Source organism: Papilio xuthus, unplaced genomic scaffold (genome assembly GCF_000836235.2).
Source record: "Papilio xuthus unplaced genomic scaffold, Pxut_1.1 DF825928.1, whole genome shotgun sequence".
Lineage (NCBI taxonomy): Eukaryota > Metazoa > Arthropoda > Insecta > Lepidoptera > Papilionidae > Papilio > Papilio xuthus.
Genome location: NW_013532721.1, coordinates 3,301,915 through 3,314,976, shown reverse-complemented (window position 1 = coordinate 3,314,976; position 13,062 = coordinate 3,301,915).

Here is a 13,062-nt window from a genome sequence, read left to right as displayed (position 1 = left end):
ACTCTAACATATTTAAAAATGCACTTTTTCTAAGTGTGATGTTAATTTGTAATATAATTTAAAATAAACATGTGTAAAAATAAAATACTTCTAAAGATTAAGTTGACACAGTAGTGACCTACTTTTTGCTTGCGTGATAAAATAAAAAGAAATTGCATATGGTTTTTTTCTCAACGTTCATTAACATATTTTCGCGCAAAGGGTCTATGTCAGAAAAACGATAACATAGAAAAATAACAGGAAAGTCACTTGTATAGTAAATAAAAATAACTTTGAAAATATGACAATGTTAAAAATGCTAACGGTTTTATTACCATTTTAATGGATCTCGATGAAATTTGGCATAAATATGGAACATAGTATGGAAGAACACATAGACCACGTATTGAGTTTTTTTTAATTCCCCGCTAATGGAGTCGCTGGCGACAGCTAGTAAGTTTTATTTTTTTGTTATGTCACTTTTTAATATTAAAGGTTAAAAGCCACGTTAACAAAAGTGTTCCCCGATCAATCGAAACCGTAAAGGGGTGATTATAATTAAAATATGAAAGGACCCTTAATGGAAATGTTAGTACACATTTAGCTGTTTGCGACAGGTCTAAACAACCTCTCTATTATAATACTTTTGGTGTTAAACCGCTTAAATTAATGGCTGCCATTTTAATTATTTTGACGTCACTAATTTTCAAAATACTTTTCTGATGTAATCGTAATATTTAACCTTTAATAGCTCAAGTTAAGTTTACGGAGAACTGATGGTCGTGGGTTCGAATTCGATTATTGAAATTCATACATAATTTGTACTGGCTACGGTCATTGAACTTTGGATTATTATGTTATAGTATGTAAGAGTACATAGAGCTACAAAGATATTTCCTATACAAAAGGAAATATTTAAGGAAAAAATATAAATATCCTTGAGTTATTATAGCTGTATGTCAAAGTAACCCAATAATGATTTATTACAACTACCTATTTATAAACATATTTATGTCTCCTTAGGAGAAAATATAAATAATGAGTTATTCTGGTAGTCTTGCAAGAGACAGGTTGAATGACACTTCATCATAACCTTTAAAGGTACGTGTCCATTGACCCGCGCCAGACGCAACGCACGCACGGCCCGCCACGGATTTTAGTTTGCTTTGTATGATTTGATATACCGCTGCGTCCGTCATCCGCGCCACTCGCATCGAAAGACATAACAAATCTATTTAATCCGTGCGGCGTGGGCAAATGGACGCGTACCTTAATATGGAACGGTAACGGACATGTATCTAAATATATAGATATAAAATCTAAAACCTTGTTGTCCTGTCAGTATGACTAAAATACGCTAATGTGACATTAAAAACATTAAACAACAGATATGTATGAAGTACGCTCCGTCTCCAAGAAATAGGATGTTAGAAAATTGCATTTACATTATTCATACGAATACAGCTTTTGATCCAACGTTTATTCTTCGTAATTTATTCAAAAAGTTGTGTGTATAGTCTTTAATATTAAAAAGAAGGTTCTTAATTTGTTGGTATGCTATTTTTAAACTTAACAATATTGTTAAAAAAATAATAATAATAAACTTTATTGCCATAAAAAACTTAACAAAGTTATACAACGCGCAGTTATTCAGAAACAGTGCTGGCAAAAGGGCGTGGCTCAGCTTTGCCAACACCGGTCAGATTCCAGTGTCGAGCTGGTTTTCAGCTACCCTAGCTATAGCTATAAAGTATTTTTATTATTATTTCACAGATTTACCTGTTACAAAAGGCGACTTCAGTCAGTCAACCTTACCTAACCTTTACTATATCATCGTCTTCGTTTATTTTGTGGCAGTTCTGCCCACGTTTGTACGTGATCAACTTTTTAAAACCTTTGACATCTGAAATATGTTACTAAATATATTTTTAGTACAACGAAAATCACTGTTAATTCAATTGCTATATTGAACAAACCACGAAAAGCCTTCCGAAGGGATCGCCGATACCCGGTCTTCCTGATTTACGGCATTGGAATCAGATTGTACAACTTTAGGGGATGGCTTGTCATTTTCTGAATATATAACAAGCTGGTTTCGGTAGTTCATGTCAAATTAGAACATGATCTAAAAACATGACAGCATGTTTTAATATTTAGTTGTATAAATGGTTTAATATATTCAATATTGAATTCGACACAACTGGTCTTGAGCCCTTCTTGATTTCTCTCTGCCCAATTGCTATAATGCGAGCGTCGGTGGCTCAGGGGTCAAGCACTTGACTTGCAATCTGTAGGTCCTGGGTTTGAATCCCGCCATGTACCAATGTATTTTTCGATTTACATATGTACATTTATCCGACGTTCTTACGGTGAAGGAAAACATCGTGGTGCAACCTGCACATAACGGAGAAGAAATTCAATGATATGTGTGAAGTCAACCAACCCGCACTAGGCCAGCGTGGTTGACTATGGCCTAGTTACTCTTGATTTAGGGTAGGCTCAGAGCCCCTCGGTGGGGACGTATAGTGAGCTGATGAGCCAATTGCTATAAGCTTATATTTATTATTGTTATAATCTGCGCTAAAAATGATTCATCAACTAACGAATCGAACCTTTGGTTTATAAAATTAATGTTGAAGAACAATAGCTTTAAACTGTATGGTTACTTTATCATTTTTGGCAACGATTGTATTTCTAGTCAGCTAACTAGTTCTCTTATCTTCCAATATAAAACAAAAGCTCCCCTAAGTTACCTTTCATATATCGGGTCCCTCGATATACCTATCTGAAGATTTGGTTTTGTTTAATACAAAATGTTTATATATGAAGATACAATCTCTTATTTGTCTCTTAAGGGGTGTGTAAGAAAGTTTCGATTAGATTCAGACTATAATATAGTTAATACAGGCTATAAATATTATTATAATCTACATTGGAACGCATACAATAATACAGTTAATTATGTTGTCTGCAGACAAAACAAAAGTTTTCATAACTTAATTAATGCTAACCCATTCTGATTCTAATTGTATCCGAAATGGACGCAGTTTCTAATTACTCTCACCTTTATATATATCTCATAGGTTTTGTTTGGGATAAAAAAATACATGAAAGTCAATGTGAATTGTACCGAAATCCCCGTTTAAACATATTGTGGTCTTTGTTTTCGTCAAAAATAATGAAAGGGATGACGATATGTTTGATACAAAGATTCTGGTCTCAGAAACCAATGGTTAATGGTTTTCCTTTACTGAAATGTTTTCTTACTTGTTTAAATGTTGTAGCAAGATAATTGAATGTTTGTCATATTTGTGATTTTTTTTAACATTTTTCTATGAGACATTTGTAAAATTATGTGAAACAATGAAAATACTGTAAAATAATTGATGTACATATATCTTAAAAGTAAAACCTCTTTCCATACAGGTTGTAAATTTATATAAATATTTTAGTCATGAGAACCAACAGATTGGTTCTTTCACTTCCGACTGTGTAAAGTTTATACGCGATCGATGCATCCCAATCGAAATGAAACTGGAAACTTTTACACGGACATCAAAGGAAGGAAAACTAATATCCCTACATCCTAATACGACTTTTTGTCGGAATCGTGCTGGCGTTCTTTTGAAGAATATTTCGTTTTACAATATAATTAGATATTTTTAGCCAACTTCAAAAAGAAGGAGGTTATCAATTCGTCTGTATGTTTTTTTTTTCTTTTTTTTTATGTGACCGCGTAACTCCGCCTCTGGTGCTCCGATATTGAATTTTTTTTTACTACACATGAATGAAATCATGTTGAACAATAACATAACTAAATAATGTCATTGTTTTCGTTTTACATACATTTACGTTTACTTTATTTAACGGAACTATTCGACAATGAGGATCTTTACCTCGATGTGAATATTATTTTTTTAAGCAAGAAATATGCTTATGTTCTACGAAAATTCAATTGGATGAGAATTGAAAGGCAATTTCAAACATTGTCTATGATAAGAATAAATTATATGTCATAAATATTATATTAGTCGTTCGATGCCAATCTCGATGTTTGAAATTAATGTGAATATTTCAGCGAACGAAAACTTTATTTAAAGCTGACTAAGAGGTGCTTAAGATGTCAAAAGACTTATAAAATTGGACGATTTTAGACGTCAATTTGTCTTTTTATTACTTACTGGTCATAGACATCCATAGAGTAACAACAGATACGTTGTAAACATGTTGGATGTAAATTATGTCATACGATTCATAATATAAACGATGATTGAATGTTCATACATTCTTTTACCATCGAAGACTGTGTCAGATTGCGATCACAAGCAAAATACGCGCTTGTTGTGGAGATGTAAAAAAAATATATTAAGTTTTTTTATATTTACCTATCTTGTCTAATGTACACCGTTACCTTTATAACCTAGTTACGATTTTTTAGCAAACATCTTCACCACCCTAATGAATTAAATTGTTTTACAAATACAGGAGATAATTTAATTTCTGGTCCTTCGCGAAATTAAATATTTTCTTAAGATTTTACAGAGTTTTTGATTACCTTTGGGATATAGGACGACTGGTAATATCTATCTCAAGAGGGTTGTGGTGTAAAAAAATATAAAGACTGGCAGTTAATTTTAATAACGATCTTTTTTTTTGTTCTAAATTTAAATCACTTTTAAATTTCGAATGTCTTCTTTTAAACATATTCTTTAACACTTTTAAAGCATCTAAAGGACGTGTTTGTTAAAACCGCCTTTCGACAGTTGTTTGTTATGAAAATGCAATGTAATTATTTTTATGCAAGAAATAACACGAACACTCTCGTGACCTCTTTTCCTTTTTAAGAAAAACATTTTACAAATTTCGTACGTTACTAAAGAAACTGCAAATATATTGCTCTTTTATATTTTTTATATTATAAGGTGTCAAATGAGCAAGCGGAATTAACAAACATCCATCCATCTATCCATCCAAACATTTGTCTTTATAATATTAGTAAGATTGAATACTTATTCATTCGTTGATGTATTTATTTACTTTCTATTAAAATTATGTAATTTCTTAAATAGTACTGTTTACTTTAAATAAAATATGTCAAAGTAAGAGTGCAATTTCCAAGTTGAATATATACGATTTATTTAAGTCATCGCACGTTGAGCAATAAATCCTTCTCAAACTTCTGGCACAGTATTAGCCGTATTTATTACTTCCCTAAGTAAGTAATATCAGATTACCGAACCCGGAACTGTTTCTTTTCAAATACCACTTCACCTTGATAATTGCTCTAGTTTGCCCTTTGTCCTTTTTCATTCATTTTATATAATCCTTTTGTCCTTTTGTGAAAAAGTTTTTCTGAAGTGAAACTGACCTAAAATAAAAAAGTAAAAAAAAACAAAAACTTCTCTTGTTATGTAACAATGAATTGGTTTTGATAAGACAAGCAAAAAAGTTTTCAACAAAAGAATCATACTGTAGATTTATAAATACAGTAGCTGTCGCCGCGACACCGTCCGTGCGGATTTAAAAAAAACTTAATTAACCTATGTGTTCTAGGACTATCTTTTACATATATGCCAATTTTTATCAAGATCCATCCATCCAGTTAAATATCTGCATATCTGCATATCTGCATATAAATAACGTATTCATTTATTAATCTTATTCTTAATATATCACAGATATAAAATAAAAATTATACAAAATATATTATACTAAAAATAGAGCACCACCGGCTGCGGAGTCCCATGATTCAAACAACTATTGGTCAGGGCTGCAGAGACAGGAACCATCTCACGATGCGTGCAGTTTCTAGGATAACTGCCTTTTGTATCGGGCCCTTAATCCAGCTGTTTAGCGAGAGCTACTTGAGATGTTGCTCGAAACTCTTCGCTATCAGTCCATTCACCGATACGATTATCGAAATAATGGTAGTCGATTTTATTTATAATATTATTAAAATTTAAAAATTTACAATTAAATATTTTAGTAGCTCAGCAACCTAACTGGTTACTAAGCGGTTATAACTAAATGTTTTGATTCAATTATAACTCAAATTTGTTTACGTAAACTGCGCCCTCTTGCGTGTAAACAATTGTTTACAATAAGTTTACAGTTTATGTTATGGATTCAATGAATTATTTGTAAGTTTAGGAAAATAAAAGTTTTAGAATTAACATGATTAAATGCGAATAGTTTATGGCTTTAATAAAATTTTGTCCAGTAAATTATCATAGTAAATTAAGTTGTATAGAGTTGTATCGAATCGTAGTGTTTGTGCCGACCCTTTGTAGGGAAAAGGGCAGGATTAAATGTATAGTTGTCTCTACGTGTTAGATAGCTAAGTACCTATTGCAATCTTTATCAAATGGATACTGACATTTCTGACTTTACTATGATTATAAAATATAATTCAGTTTATACACCATGATACGAAATAATAAACATTTTTTATTTTATTTTGGACAACTAAATGCTACAAATTACATTTAGCAGAACAAACAATAGTTTGCCGGAAAACTAGAGTAAAACTCCCAACGATATTGCGAGGCTAATATTTTGTGTTTTGGGAACAAAGTGAAAACTTTTTGCGAACTTCGCCTAATTAACACGAGACCCTTTCAAGTTTGAATACAAAAGAATCATAAAAGCAAATGTGAAATATTAGCAAATTAAATAAGATATAATTTATAATTAGCTACATTTCCATGGTATTACATTTTAATTACTAATTATAAACATAAAATCCAATTTGCCTAATTGACAGGAGAGTAGCTAGTATCGCGGCAATAAATAACGTATGTGTAGGATCTGTGGGCCTAGCACGAATATTTGCGACAAGAGCCTTCCCATCGTCATTTCGAAATCGATATTTGATGTACTTTAAACACCAATTTAAAGTATTTTCCAGAATATCATAGGTCTACTTTTTTCGGATAGTGATTGCTAAAAATTACTAGAGGATCAATAAACATATAGTAACCGTAAGTAAAACTGCAGGCCGCAGCTAGTATTAACATATGTAGTATTTTGTAATACCAAATTATTTTAGAAGCAACTTAAGTTGGGTTTTAATGTGTAAATTACTAAACCTAATATAAATGTAAGAAGCTGAATTTCAAGAGCTTAATAACATTGAATTAACAAATACGTAATTAATACCGACAAAGTGGCTTTCAGACGAATTACTTAATACGAGCAACTCCAACCATATATTTCAATGTTTTAAATTTCAATTTAAGAGAAATTTACTGTGAAAATAATTTAACGAGAAAAATTAATTTTACTTAAAAATTTCACATCAAGTATCATTGCATGCGCCTTACGGTATAAATATGTGTTAAAAATAACAAAACATATTTGCTTTTCGATTTCACCAGGCGTTAATAAAAAATAATAAAAAGTTAAAGGAAGCGTTATTACTTTTATATTTTGAGTATAAAAATGGTACCAATTTTATTTGATGTTTTATTTTGTCTTTACCAGAACACAGCCGTATGAATAAAATGTTATTATTTGTGGCAAATGTTACGCGTAGGTGCACCTATTTAAATGTTGCCGGCATTTCACGCTTCGAAAACATGTTCCGTGATAATGATTCACCTTTGATTTGTAGCGTGTTCATTATTGGTTTAAATTTAGAACAGGTAGATATACTTTACTTCAAACAATCCTCAAATGGTTTTGAGAAATATAACCGTTGATTTCCACTGCCGTTACATATTAAAACATAATACCCTCTCAGTATCTTAAAAAAAAATAGAGTCAACGATGCAATTTCGTATCGGTGCAGTGGATAACCTTAACCAATCTAGCTGCAACTAATCTCCATCTTTTATCTACAATGTAAATAGAAAATTCAAGAAAAATGAGAAAGAATCCATTCAAAACTACAGGCAATGTTTAGTAATACAATAATTTAAAAGCACTTTCTTCATAATATAATACATAGATGTTACGATCTTCACAAAGCTTGCACTTAGCGTCAAATATATTTACATTTTATCCCCGAGGGAAATCTAGTTAAGTTGTTATTAAATGATTCAATTTTACGCTGTGAAACTTTTAACGTGACTTTATGAGACGGCGCTAGACAAGTGACGATCGATTAGTCTGCTTCGCACAAAGATGGTTATATTATAATACGCCTCAATAATGTTAAAGATTTATGATAACTTATCTATATAGTTACCACAACACACTCAATAGTTATTAATTTTATTATAGTATTTAGCATTTCAAAGTTTAACAGTTTCGTTTTTCATACGAACACATTCACCGCATAACCACCAATTTTCCAATCATTCTAATAAGACTTTTTAAATATAATTGTGTTTGAATTAATAAATAATTTATAATTAATTTAAATTCGATCAAAATAAAATACGCTATTACATACTCGGGAATAAGCAGGATTTAGTATTTCCGACGCCCTGGGCGAGATATTTGCACCACCCCCTTTTTTTTGTGTCGGGAGAATCTTCCAAAGATATGGTATCTTAGGAGGCAACGAAGTCGCCACTTCATATACGAATCTGGTGCCTGCGCCCCTTCTGTTTGACGCCCTGGGCGGTTGCCCTATCTCGCCCTTCCCTAACGCCCCTACTGCCCAGGACTCGTAAAATAAATTAACTAAGTAACTATCCCAGTCACTGGAGTAATTGACCTTATGTTATTATCTAAACTTCAAACCACTGAACGATACTAAAGCAATATTATGTCTAATTTATTATGACACGAGTTATGAAATAGTTTGTACTTAGGTGCTTATGTTGTTTTATGAGATAGGTTGTTAATATTGAAAAGCGTATTACAAACATCCTGAAATATCATTTACATATTATATGCGAGGCAAGTTTTATTTAAGTCAATTTCTATCAAGTTTTTTTATTTCGGAACGGGAGTTTCAAATCGTTTTTTTTTCAGGTTAGGTTAGGTTAGGTTAGACGTACATATCTAAGTATAATACTATGAACTAAAAAAAGCCAAAATGGTGCCCGCGTAATCAAAGAGTTGGATTTCTCTCAGAATAACTGAAGATAAGGTAATGAGGCCTTTACGCTGTAGTGGAGCGATGTTTACTAATAATCATCTTCAAGCTTACGTTTCCACTGAGGGTTTCGGAGCCTACCCTAAGTTATGGGTGACTAGGCCATAGTCAATAACGTTAAGCAAGTGCAGCTTGGTTGACTTCACGTATATATTTAAATTTATATTTTTACTAAATGATTTTATTTAAATTATTCAAACTTTCGTGAGACATTTTAATAAACTTATAAAAACCGCCAAACATTCACGTATATTCGTCCGGAGACGGCACCGACTAGTTTCGAGCCCATCAGGGGCCCTTCATCTGTGAGTGGGACTTGTATTATTTCGCGAACACGGCCCGTGCTTTTATTTCCAAAGGACTTTTGCACCTAAATAAAAACGGCTTTATAATTAAATACAATGTTAATTATGACATTTTCCTGAGGAAGTTGAAGTTAGATCTGTGCTGCAACAATAGAAGACTTTACTAAGGTTTAAGTCCATAAAATAATACCATAAACGAACTAAAGATTTCACACAGATAAATCTTTCACGGACGTTATCATAAAAAAAAACCAAACGGTTTTTATCGTACGGTTAAGATAATTAAGTGCACTTCATTGACATAATCGCTACGGTCACGCGATTGACAAGTCAAACAACTTCCCAAATAGAGTAAAGATACGCTGTTCTGGTGACTACCTTTATAGTGTGTATGATTCACGCAATGTGTAATGTTTATGTCTTATGAGATTACGTTTTTTGTATTGATATAGTTGTCGACTGCGTTCGTGAGGAATTAAAAAAAAACTATGTGTTTTTACTAGCCTATGTGTTTTTCCAGACTATGTTTTATATCAGTGTCAAATTTTATCAAAATCCGTTGAACCGTTCTGGAGATATCTTGTAACAAACATCCATCCATCCGTCCGCTTAATATTAGTAATAACTTTCGCTTTATATTAGTAAGAAGAGAATTTCTCTACAGAACATTATATTATACTAATTTTATAAATATGAATGTTTGGATGGATGTTTGTTTGAAAGTATCCTCGGAAAGGCTGAACTGATCTCGATGAAATTAGGCATACATATAAAACATAGTCTGGAAGATCACATAGGCTACTAAGTATGTTTTTTTTTTAATTTCGCGCGGACGGAGTCATGGGCTGCCGCTAGTAAAAATTTAATTTAAAGGTATTGCTTATTAAGCTTTTAAAGGCGATTCAGCTTTCAAACATAGGAAATGTTTATTAAACTACTTTGGTACAACATTAAAATGTTGAACAAAACAAGAGATAAACGGTAAGAAAACTTTTTGTAAATCTGATATCTGTATTTTGTTCATACATTGTTTGCTACAGGATGTTGTCTGAGATTTTACAAAAACAATTTCCACATTCTGCACGATCTACGGATAGTATTATGAATGTTCTGTTTATTCAAAGATTATGAAATAGCAACCAGGAAAAGCGTGCACAGATCAATTGCAACATATCGTCGGAAGATGATTTCCCAAACGTTGTTCGATTGCATTTATCCGGGGGGCTATTTCCGGATCGATCGAGAATTTCTCGTTGTATCGTAAGTGAAATGCAAACCAATTGAAACACTCTATCGCAAGTGCTTCGTATTGAGACTTTGTTCGGTTGAATTTATTAGTGTTTTCGATGGAAACATGTTAATGCGCAGATTGTTATTCTTTGTTTTCTTGTTTGTAAGGAAATAAATGTATATTTTCATAATTTTATTTTCTTCTGGAGATAAGCTAAGCTACTTAAATATACAACATTTTTTTGAATTCAAAAACTGGTTGTTGGTTTCAAAAATTTGATTTACGAAAATATCAAAACATAAATACGTAATTAAGCAAAGGTAAGATAATAAAAGAAACCGTACAAGAAAAAATGTGATTTTTAACAATAGCTTAATAAAAAAACTTTAGCCATTTCAACTGTGGTCATTAAGTAAATAGTTTAATTTAACTTTAAGAATAATAACCGTAAAATAGAAGAGCTAAGTATGACTCGATCTTTTGGTTTGAATTTTACGCAATTTTCTTTTTTACTAAACCCTTGATAAATTGGAGACAATTTAATAAAAAAAATATATTTAAAGAAGAATACTATTGCTTTATAATACACTAGCTGTCGCCCGCGACTCCGTCCGCGTTTTCTTAAAAAAATCCTTGTTAGTAGCTTACGTGTTCTTACAGACTATGTTCTACTACGTCTATGTAAAATTTCAGCCTGATCCGTTCAGTCGTTTTGGAGATACTTTCGAACAAACATCCATGCATTTAAACATTCGCATTTATACTCGTAGTAAGAGGTAACTAACGTTTTAAAAATAAGAATTTCTAGCTTAATAATAAGTTAAAATAAATTGTAAAATATTTTTTTTTTTGGAAATTTAAATTGAAACAAATAATCAAATCTTACTTGTTATAAACTAACTTTAAACATACCAAATTAACGTTATTACTAACTTTTATTGCTAATGTTTTTCTATGTGGTTTTACAATGCAGGCCACTTTAGTCAGCCAGTTACATAAAAGAGCTATTAAGTTACTCAGTAATTTAATAGCACTGAACGCAGTAGGAGCTGCATTTGACACAGTTGGTAATTGAGTGATGTAGAATTTTATTGATTTCTTTGTGTCTTTATATCCTACTTATATTTATAGACTAGGATCTCATAGTGGACAGATTAATGTCATTTTTAAGGCGGTGACTTTGACAATAGAAAAATAAAACAGAAAAATTAATTACTACATGATAAAATGTCACGCAATTCAATCAATTTACATGCGTAATAAATAAAAAAATCTGGATGACCGCTTTGCGTAGTATTTTTTTTTAAATTGTGTTTTTTGGAAATTATAATTAATTACGAATTACTAATAAAATGATGAAATATGAATAATATTTTTCGATCTTACCGATAGAAAAAGTTAAGTTTATGTTTAAGTTGATTATCGACAAAACACGAATAAAATGACATTTTCTAAAAATTCCTAGCTAGATTGATTTATCGCCCCCGAAACCTCCTATATACTAAATTTTATGAAAATAGTTGGAGCCGATTCCGAGATTCCAATTATATTATATATATACAAGAATAGCTCATTTAAAGATATAAGATAAGACTTTATGTTTAATTTGCGCTGGCTACTAAATATGTTCAGATAATTATTTTTTAGGTTATTTATGATTTAAATTGAAATATAGCGTACAGATATAAAGTCAGATAGAAATAGAAAGCAATCAGAATTTATTCCAAGCATAGTGCGATGCGATAAATAAAGTGTGAATGCAAGTAACTGTCGTCCACAAACTAAAACTATTCGTTGTTGCTTCGTTCAATATGAATTTACATCATTTTGCAATTCGCCTTCTGCGTTTTATTGAAGTTTTTATTTATGTTTCTATTCGGTGTTGAAACTTGAATAGATTCGCATTTGTTTTAAAATAATATGCTTTTAATTACAAAGATTTAGATTTTTTTATTGAATATCAGATAATGGAAATTGGAGAATTTTTAGGAAATACTAATTTAATTCGTGTCAATTCGTATTTCACTACTTTTTCTGTCTCACTGTAACATTCAGAGTGTTATTTATGGCTATTTAACGCGGTTTCACGCACAAAATCTACGCTAAGGGGACGAATTTTAGACACTGAGTGCAGCGTCTAAAATTCGTCTATAAAACGAATATTACAGATAAATAACTATCCGTATTCGAGTTATCTTTAGGGTTCGAGGTTTTTATATTCTTTAGTGAGTCAGGTTTTCATAATTAGTTGCCTCGTCTGCGTAAACATTTGTGCTATAAAATAATTTTACGACGTTCATCTTCCGGTACAATTTCAAAGTGCTTACTAACTAAGCGGATGCTATTTAATTATAACAATGTATCACAAAGATATATGTATATTATAATCTGTAAATAATTCAAGAACTTATAACTTTTTAATATAATAACGTTTTCTAATTTATTTATTTCATCAATTTTAGGCACTATTAAATAGGTTCAGGCAACACGTTATTATACTT